Source organism: Myotis yumanensis, unplaced genomic scaffold (assembly GCF_028538775.1).
Source record: "Myotis yumanensis isolate MYYU_CA2020_CCGP unplaced genomic scaffold, mMyoYum1.0.hap1 SCAF_2, whole genome shotgun sequence".
In the NCBI taxonomy this organism is placed as follows: Eukaryota; Metazoa; Chordata; class Mammalia; order Chiroptera; family Vespertilionidae; genus Myotis; species Myotis yumanensis.
The window spans coordinates 126,013,211-126,024,046 of NW_027223753.1; the positions used below are offsets into that span (position 1 = coordinate 126,013,211).

Here is a 10,836-nt window from a genome sequence, read left to right on the forward strand (position 1 = left end):
GTCAAGGGCATGTACCTGGGTTGCAGGCACCTCCCCAGTAGGAGATGTGCAGGAGGCAGCTGATCGATGTTTCTCTCTCATCGATGTTTCTAACTCTCTATCTCTCTCTCCCTTCCTCTCTGTAAAAAATCAATAAAATATATTAAAAAAAACAAAACAAAAAAAAAACCAACTAAGCATTATATGTGGTAAAAGTGACCTGTACAAAGTACAGTCATCTAAAGTCTTGTCTGGGGCAAAATAATCCATGCCAATGTGGCTAACATGAATGCCTGGCAAGTTGGGCTAGTTATTGGCTAGTTATCTCAGTTCCTTACATGTGGATGTCTCCATAGACCTTTTGACATGGTGGTTGGCTTCTGCCAGATCAAGTGATACAAGAGACCATGAAGTAGAAGCCACAATGTATTTTATAACCTACTAGTGGCCCGGTGCACTAAATTTGTGCATGGGGGGATTCCTCTCAGCTCAGCATGCACCCTCTCTAATCAGGTGCCCTTTGGGGGATATCTCACTGCTAGCATCGGGCATCCGGTAGTTGGACATCCCCCTCGCAATCTGGGACCACTGGCTCCTAACTGCTCACCTGCCTGCCTGCCTGATTGCCTCTAACCTCTCTGCCTGCCTGCCTGATCACCCCCAACTGCCTTCCCCTGACGGCCAATTTGGTTCTGATTGGTCGGTTTCTATGCCAGTCAGCGTCAAAAGCTCCACCTCCTAGGAAGCCATTGGCTTCTCACAGTTCACACACATTTGGTTCTGATTGGTCAGTTTCTATGCCAGTCAGCATCTCCAGGCCTATCTCTGGGCCTGATCAGAGAGGCAGGGTGATCAGCAGCCCCCTTGAGGCCCAGAGAGAAACAGAGGCAAGGCTGCTGGTGAAGCCCAGAGAGAAAGGGAGAGGCAACGGCTGATCAACAGCTTCCATGGAGGCTATGGACTGGACTGGGTCGCCACAGCAATTCAGCACTGACTGCAGGACTACTTCTGGTGTTCCCTTGAGCCTTCAGTCAGTTGTTACAGACCCTGGGTTTTTATATATTAGGATCATTGGAGGTCATACCCAGGAATTCCTGCAATATCCCTTGTGTGTTATTCAAGGTAAGCCCTATTCAAGGTGGAAGGAGATTTCACCAGTTTTGATGTGAATTATTAGGGGTCATTTTGGGGGCTGAACAGCACAGACTCTAACCGTTTTCATTGTGCTGGGAAAATGTAAGACCTAATCTGGAATTATTTGTGAGATGTGGAAATTCCATCAAATGGACATCAATTAAGCAGATAATGATCTTAAACCAGTAACCCTGAAATGTTCAAGCAGAAGCAACTTAGAAAAATGACATCAAAATATAACTGATAAAATTTTCAAATAAGAATGATCTAGATTTCAAAGATGAGCTTTATTTGAGTACAAGTCTGTGATCTCTGGTTGCTGACTTTTCTTTTGATTTCCTTTCTCTCCTCCATCTCCCTTCCCCCTGTTTTATTTTTCATCTAAATATTCCCTCCCTTAGATAATGAATGATTCACAATGTAGCTGTCTATTGTGAAATATATGCCAAAGAAGGTGAATTCCAAAAGATGGAAGAGAGGCATTGTGATTATTTTAGATATATTTTAAATACCCAGTATCAACCCACATTAGAGGCTTAGCAGCAGCTGTTCAATATGTTTAGGGTTATATCCCTTCAGATTTTTGTTTGGATAATTCCATCACCTTCTTCAAAGTTTTGCTTAAATCTCACTTTTAATTTAATACTGCAAGCTTTCCTGCCAGCCGGTGTGGCTCAGTTGTTGAGCATCGACCTATGAACCAGGAGTCATGGTTTGATTCCTGATCAGGTCACATGCCCTGGTGGCTGGCTCAATCCCCAGTGTGGGGCAAGCAGGAGGCAGCCAATCAATGATTCTCTCTTATCATTGATGTTTCTCTCTCTCTCTCCCTCCCTCTCCTTTCCTCTCTGAAATCAATAAAAATATTTTTTAAAAATACTGCAAACTTTCCTATACCTTCCTCCAATTTGTACTGCAAATTATTCATACATTGTTTCATAATTCCCTGCAACATTTATCACCTTCTTATACACTATGCAGTTCACTTCACATCTTTATTATATTATTTATCTTTTGAAAGGCTAAAAATATAAGTGGAAAATGATAAGACCACATATTAAAATAGAAGTCTGAGTGACAGCATATAATAGCCTCTTTAAAAAAACCAACCCCCTTATTTATAATAAACTACACAGAAAGCCAAACTGTTGTAATAAGACATGTAGGAAGTCAGATTGCTCTCTCTAGTAACTGCTATTTCCAGAAAGCCATACAACTGCTCTAAATTGCTCCCAAATGGTCAAGACTTAATTAATAATTGACAGTTTCCCTTATTTTTGTCCCTGTTTGCAACTTAGCACCAACTAGAGAAAGCCAGATACGCAGCCCTAACCAATTATGCAGGATGTTCCACTTCCAGTTAGCCTGTCTACAGCTTCCATCTGCCAACAGCCTCAAATAAGGTCATATATGAAGCCTTCCCATTTTTTTCCCAATAAAGCTTCCCCACTCCTCTGCTTGCCTTTCAGTCTGTAAAAACACAAGTGACAATGGATGGCTTTATTATGAACAAACTTTAACTAAATAGCATTTGATGTTATCATTTTATTGATCTTTATTTATTTCCACAGTACCTTCCCCCCAAACCTCCATATTTTCTGAATGTGCTAGTTAATGTTATCTGTCAACTTGGCTGGACCTTATTGTCCAGCTAATTCTGTAAGGGTGTTTTTTAATGAGATTAAAATTTAAATTGGGGGACCTTGCATAAAGCAGATTGTCTTCCATAATGTGGGTGGGCCTCTTTAAATCAGTTGAAGGCTTTAATAGAACAGAGATTGGTCTTCCCCCAAGCAAGAAGGAATTCTGCCAATAGACTACTTTCAGACTTGAACTGTAACATTTACTCTTCTCAGCATCTCTATCTTGCCAAACCACTCTGCTCACTTTGGACTTGCCAGCCTCCACAAGCACATGAGTAATTCCTTAAAATAAATCTCTTGCTTCTACTTATATACATTATATTGGTCTGATTATCTGAAGAACCTTGATTAATATACTGAACAAATCACTCTACACATGTCATTATGGAATGTAGGCTTTGGATCAGTTTTGTTTACTAATGTATTTCAAGTGCCAAAAATTATGCCTGACATGTTAGGCAGACAATATAGAATTGTTAATTAAATGAGTAACACTCTTCTAGACTATATAGTTCGGTGTGTTAGATTTGCATCTGTCTGAGATGTTGCATGATAAGACAGGGAAGGAAAGACAGAGCATGCACGCAAGAAAGATATTATACCAGATAATTCTGAAACTCTGAAAATCAAGGTCTTATGAGTCTAAAAAATAATCGAGTGAAAGCTACTGAATATTGCCTAGGTTTACTACTGCTCTCTGTTAAACTAGGAATAAGATAGGAAGGAAACCAACATCATACTCCTTATTACTGGAATTTCATGAACACATTTTATTGCATTTATATTTCATATCATCCAGGTGCTAAGTGCAGTTTAAGCATACTCTACCTTTTCATAAATTATACAGTAAATCATCATTTGGTAATGGGCACTTTATTTCCCTGCTGATTTCTTTAAGTGCTCCACTCTGCGGTCTCAGTCATGGCCATATGCTTTTCTTTCCTTTCACATATTTGAATATAGAGCCATACTGATAATTCCAAGATTTTTTTCACCATTTTTATGAACATTGGGTTATTCAAAATTGTTCCTTCAGATAAAGACCAGAATGAAAATTCTTCAAAAAACCAACATGTAGGAAACTCTGTTTTTCTTTTATCATTCATGCTAAAATTTATTTGAAAAAGATTTTCCTGGAAAAGATGAAATTATGACAACTTCTGAATCAAAAATGTCTTGGAAAGTAGAAACATGGCTCAAGAAAATGTATTTCAATTTTTAAAAACTTTGACACATTAAAATATGTGTTATTTTTTGTTTGTTTGCTTGCTTTCTACTTTACTCTCTAGATTTTATTTGGGTGTAGGTATATTTGGAGTCAGATATGTTGAAAAATAAATAACATTTCAAAAAACATATCAATTAACTACTATTGACTAATAAACTATTTTTTCCCTTCATCTTCCTCAGAAATAATCATCACAATTAGTTCATTTGTGTTATAACAACCAAACCCCTAGGTTATCTTGGGCTACTGTCTGGGCAAATGTTTATCCATGCTGCTAATTCCACAAACTGTTCTCTGGCCTATTCCCAGCTGTTCAATTTCCCTTGCCTTAAATTTTAGTTTTCATTTCTCAAAGGTTCCTAATATTTTTTTCAAACAGGTTTTTCATGGAAAATGTTTTCTATCTTAAAATTTTGTTAATTCTCAAATAATCTCATTTGGCCATAATTTCTAGTTGCTGCAGGTCAATACGGCTTGACCTCTGGAAAATAGGATTGAGGACTTATTATACCTAATCCTTTCTGTATTTTTGTAAATGTGATTTTTCCTCCCTGTATTTCCTTTTAAATTATTTCTAACATTGAGTGGGAAATTAAAATAATTTTTATGAGTAATTTATAAGAATTGTTTGTCTTTAGTCTTAGAGATCCAGGGTATAAGAATGGTTCTTAAGCAACCAGCAGAGAATAAGGAAAAGGTAGCTTAATTAGAAAAGTTCACACTTCCACAAGGGATTTATTAATTTGCCCAAAGGCTTGAGCAAATATCTATAATAGTTGCTAATCAGCATGCTTACCTTTATAGCAAAACATTGTAAAATGAAATGAAAATGTGTTTTCAATAAATTGTAATGCATATTATTGTTAAAAAGCTAATATTAAAGTAATCATTTTAAAGTATATAGGTAGATTTTTAATGTTTTACAAATAAAAGACTTTTGATTATTGGGCAAATTACTTAAATGTAGAATAATTTATTTGAAATTTTCAGGATAAAGAGGTCTTTCATTAAAGCATACATTTTAAGAAACTCTTTAAACTTCAAACAATTCTTCCCCTGACTTTATGGAAATATTTCAAAAATATAAAATGCAATGTTTTGTCTCCTTAACAAAACTATTTGTATACCTTTTTTTTCCTTTCTGCCTAACTGAATTCTTATATCATTTTGAGTATTCTTTGACAAAACATGAAAATCTGTGTCATCAAGAAATAATAAAATGCTTTTGTTATCAGATAACCTGCCATGTTTGAGAAGGCTTTCCCCTCCTTGGCTCTTGCCACACTCATGAGAAAGAATTCAGAAAAGTGACTGAATACAGTGTTGAAGAAAAGCAAGCAAATTTATTAAGGAAGCAAAGCAAGCAAATTTATTAAAAACACACTTAGCATAAAGCCCAACTGGGCAACTCAGCTAGTCTGAGCGCCCTACCTGGTGGGGGGTTAAATATTTTATAGGTTTCAGGCTCCCCTGCTGGATAGACTAGATTTCAAGGGTCACCTTTTTACATTGTTCTGGCTTTTCTCAAAATTTATGAGCACTTCTGGTGATTTTATTTTGGCAGGTCTTAAGACTGATCACTTCTTTGTTCTGTGGTGAGATAACCTCCCCCCTTCCCTCTTTCCCATTCTCTTGCCTTAGCGGTTATCTACCCTGCCTCACATTCCCCCTTCAAGTGATACCATCAAAATGACTTGAGGTGTTTTGTTATTTGTCCCCCAGACTTCATCTCTCCTTGGATTTAGCTGGCACAAGTGGCATTAATTAGGTCTTTGTTCTCTATTTTCCCAGGTCAGGGTGATTTAAACTATGTATTCTCTGATTGCAGAGGAGAGGTTTAAACTATTTGCTCTCAAGTGTCCTTGGTATGAAAAGATAAGATCTTACAATTCACAAGTTGTCTGAAAACTTCCCAAATTTTCTTGTCTCAGTTTCCCCATTCTACTTGCCCGGAAATTTTCCTAGCTTCTTTCTATCCTGCCACATTTTGAACTGCTTGGCTATACTTTGATAGAACTAATTAGGCTTCTAATTCAGTATTAGTCTACTAGCAAATCTCTATAATATGTAACATCTTCTGATCCCATTAATACCTCTGAAGTTCCAGATTTTCTTGACGCATCAAATCAACATGAAGATTTTAAAACTCCATGTTCATGTATCCCATTATCACAAGTAGTAAGTTCATGTGGGTTAGTTAATTTTTAATACTTTTTCTAAACCTGCAAGCAAATTTTCTTCTTTAGCCTGCTTTAGGAACAATGCTTACAATTGCTATCATTTCCTAGGATGTGGGTTGGGAATTAGGATGTTTTTATGTGATATATATTTCTATTTCTCACTACTAACCTGAAAAGAGACCATCAGTGGGATTTCAGAACAAATGTCTTCCTTCTGAAATAGGAAGGAAGGATAAAATTAGAATTTTATCTTCCCCTAACTTTCCATTTCCCAGAAGTATTATTATATGCAGAGGGAAAAACAAATGTTTCTTTTTTAGCTCTCTTTAATTATATTAGGCAATATCCTCAGTATCTTCTTATCTTAAAGCTGTGAGATGTTGTGTCACTTGTCACGTATATCTTGTGATAATTCTTTGTATTCCATTTCTGTTGAGAGTTTCACTTTGGCTCCTCTTTGCTTGTGGATGCTGCCACAGCTTCTTTGTTAAATGTTGTCAACCCTCATGGTTATTCTCAACAGGACCTCCATCAGGGAAGCTACAGGCATGAGATTATGCCATGTAGTATTAGCCTCAGGTTTCATATGGCACCAGATGTCTACTTGTTCTTTACAAGAGATGGAACATCATGGTCTGATTATCCCCTTAGCCTTGTGCTTTTCTTTTGAAAGATGCACTTTTATGTTATAAGAATTATGGTCTAAACAATTCAGTAAGTCTTTAGATTAGTTTAAAATATAAGTAGGTTAGAACATGAGCATAGGGAAATATTCATGTATGTCAAAGTTCTTACCTTTTTTAAGAGTGTTAATTTTGCACAGCTTGTTTATTAGACCTAGCTGATTTGCCTCAGTAGTTATAGCATTGGCCCATGGACTGAAGGGTTGATTCCGGTCAAGGGCACATACCTCAGTTGCAAACTTGACCCCTCGTCCAGTTGAGGTGTCTCATATCCATATTTCTCTCTCTCTGTTTCTCCACCTCCCTTCCACTCTGTCTAAAAATCAATGGAAAAAAATATGCTTGGATGAGGATTAACAAAAGTAAACAAACACACAAACAATAACAAAACCCCACAAAACTAGTTTGTTAGAAGTCTAAAGTTAAACTAGATTAAATAACTATAGATTATAGTGTAAAGTTAACTTATGTGACCACTGTGCCCACTGTATAATTGTGCATACTTTATTTATTTATTTAATAAAGGTTTATTTTTCAAAATATATAGCTGGTGAGATCTGTTGTTCATGCATCTTCTCCAGCAGCTGGGGAGTCCCCACCTTTGGTGTTTCTGGTGCAAATCACTTGAGCGCTGTGCTTTGAGACTGGTTTAATAAGCCCTTTACTAAGGAGCTCCTGAAGGGCTGCCCTGACCAAGGAGTCTCGAATCTTCAGCCTCTGGGAGACCACAGCTGGGGTTATAAACTTGTCCTTGGGAACTTCCTTACAGAGCTTGTCATATGTGGCTTTTTCAAACAAGACCAGATTATTGAGCTTGTCCCGAACTTTGCCTTTGGACAACTTCTTCTTTTTGACCTTTATCCCTGACTTGTTCACAGGGTCTTTTTCATTCTTGGCCGACTTTCCAGCATCTTTCTTCTTCTTGTTGTCCTTGGGCAGCATCGCAGGACTCAGAGAGCAGGGATGCTCTGCTGCCTGGCCAAGATGTCAGCCCAAGAGCAATTGTGTATACTTTTAAACATATATGCTGTGATGCAATTTCTTGCTCATATATTTATATTCATAAGATTGTTAATTCTCTGATAAAGTCTATATTGGACATATTTTATAATTCAGAATTTTTCCATAGAGTATATTATTAATATAAGGCTTTTAGATAAATTGACTAATTTTCCTTTGTATATTTAAAATATGAGATGTTAGTGTTAAAAGGATCAAATTAGAGAATTATATTGAATAAAATATGTATTATATATTGTTGGGTTATATGTGTTACTGTTGGTGATAATTGTTGAGTGAGACTTATTCTCTCATAGAGCTTGCATTAAATGAAGGACAAGACAAGCTAATACATAATCAAATAAATAATATGTAATTTAAGGTGCAGATTCATTTTTTTCTTTTTTTAAAAGATATTTATTGTTGAAACTATTACATATGCTTTCTTTATCCCCCCCATTGACCCCTTCTAGGCCACTACCCAACTCCCCTGCCCAGACTTTTTGGAGCTTACATCTTTTCTTAAACATATGACCATATCTCCAGTAATCTACTGGTCATCTCTATTGGAACATCTCATAGGTAGACCAAACCCAGCATACACAAAAGTTAACCATTTGTTTTTGCTTTTCTTGTAAAAAAATTGTTTCATCTATAATATTGCACTCCATAATTATACTTTTAAAAAAATGTTTCAATAAAGATAATTCTCCATAATTATCTTTTTTCTTAATTACTAAATGCTGTCAATGTTATAGCCTAAACTAGAGGCCTGGTGCATGAAATTCATGCATGCGGGTTGGGGGGTGGTCCCTCATCCCAGCCTCCACCCTCTTCAATCTGGGAACCCCTTGGGGGATGTCCGACTGCTGGGTTAGCCCCAATCCCACAGATCAGGCCTAAACCAGCAGTCAGACATCCCTCTCGCAATCAGGGACCGCTAGCTCCTAACCCCTCACCTTCCTGCCTGATCATCCCTAACCTCCTCTGCCTGCTGGTCTGATGCCCCTAACTGCTCCCCTGTCAGCCTGATTGTTCCTAACCGCCTCTGACTGCAGGCCTATCACCCCCTAACTGCTCTCCTGCCAGCCTGATCACCCCCAATTGCCCCCCTGCCAGCCTGATCACCCTCAACTGCCCCCCCCCCCCGCTGGCCTGATTGCCCCTTAACTGCTTGCTCCCCCACACTGACCTGATCTCACCCCTAACTGCTTGCTCCCCCATGCTGGCCTGATCTCACCCCTAACTGCTTGCTCCCCCACAGGCCTGATTTCCCCTAACTGCTTGCTCTCCTTCAGGCCTGATTGCTCCTAACCGCCTCTGTCTCAGCCCCCGCCACCGTGACTTTGTCCGGAAGGAAGTCAGATGTTGGGAAGATGTCTGGTTGACCTGGTCTAATTAGCATATTACCCTTTTATTAGTATAGATAATATTTGAATCTAGTATACCCTTATTTATGGCCTTCAATATGCCTACCAACATCATTGCAATACCCTAAAAACTGGACTCTCAAATTTCTCTCTTTTTTTTCTCCCATCTGTTTTTTTTTTTTTTTTTTTTAGTTTAAAGCTAGCATTTTTTTAGCTCTTTATTAAACTGTTAGAATTAAAAGAACCTGACATAAGAAAAAAATAAACAACCTTCATAAATAGATGCTGAAAGGCAATCCCTTACTAAGGCAAGCAATAATGTAATAAAATATAAAGAAGCTGGTCTGTCTGTACTACACTTGCCCAGTTAGCTTTCTCCATGCCCAGCCACACAAACTCTCCGTCCTTTCAGTAAACATCATCCTGACCCACAGTAGTTCTAATGCAAAGTTAATCATGCGAGATGCCTTGGCCTATCCAGGGATATTGGAAATGTTTTGTTTTGTTTGTTTTGTTTTTTCCTTGTGGTTTTGAGGATAAAAAGAAAAAAAAGAAATCCTTTTAAATGGTGCCATTTGAGGTTGTGGCTTCCTGAAGTATAAAAAGATTTCTCCCTCTCCATCAAAAGCACTGCTTTCTGAAGGAAATTGTTTTCTCAGTTGCTATTCCAACTGCTCAGACAGATCATTGAACCAGGTTAATAATAAATAAAAACAAAACAGAACATATATAACACCCTGGTATAAACTGTTATGCCATGTGGAGTTCTCAGTCTTCCTTATGTACAAAAAAAGAAAAATTATCTGTTATCAAAGTCTGCAACCTACAGACCCTCAGGTACTACCATGTGACATCCACGCTTGACAGCACAAGGATAACAAACACCTGTTTCTCTAGAGCTATGAGTCTGTAACGTTTGGCTAATGCCAAATTCAATCTGGTTTTTGAAAGAATATCTAAATGCCTCTTCTGCTTCAAATGCCTGAATGCCTCCCAATTGTCCTTGTAATAATTATAAACTTTCAATGCCTTAATATGGCTCACATGACCCTTTAAGATCTAGATCTCGCTCACTTTTCTGTCTCACCATTTGTCAACTATCAGCTCTATTCCCATCCCCACTCTATAAACACTAGGTTTCAACTATACTGTATTTCTTCAAGTTTTTAGAACATGTATTGTTCTCATGAAGATTTCAGTTTTTCACTGTATATCAAGTAATTATATTCACAATAACTCTGTACCACACAAAAATCACAAACTCTTCAGGGCCTCCATGCTAAACATTCTTTTAGTGCTTGAGTGTGAGTTTGCAATTTAGGCTGGCCTTAGTTGGATGCACTTGCTGATTTATAGTGGTCTCGGCTTGGATGACTGTATATGGGAAGCTGAAAAATTGTCACCCAGAGATACTAGTATCTTGTTCTCGTTATGGGCACTTATAACTTGTCACATTTAGAAAGATGAATTTTGCAGATATGATTAAGTTACAGATATTTCTATAACTAAGAATCTTGAGATGGGGAGATTATCTTTGATTATCTAGGTTAGGCCTGTAAAAGAAAAGCCAGAGCCTTGTGTGGGCCCAGAGGGCAGAGCCCAGAGATTGGAGCCTCAAAC

At 37.7% G+C, this 10,836-nt stretch overlaps 1 pseudogene; it reads right to left on the reverse strand.

Annotated features, from left to right (window-relative positions):
- Positions 1-7,411: 7,411 nt before the first annotated feature.
- On the reverse strand, positions 7,412-7,789 carry LOC139002078 (small ribosomal subunit protein eS25 pseudogene; annotated as a pseudogene).
- Between the last annotated feature and the right edge of the window lie 3,047 nt (positions 7,790-10,836).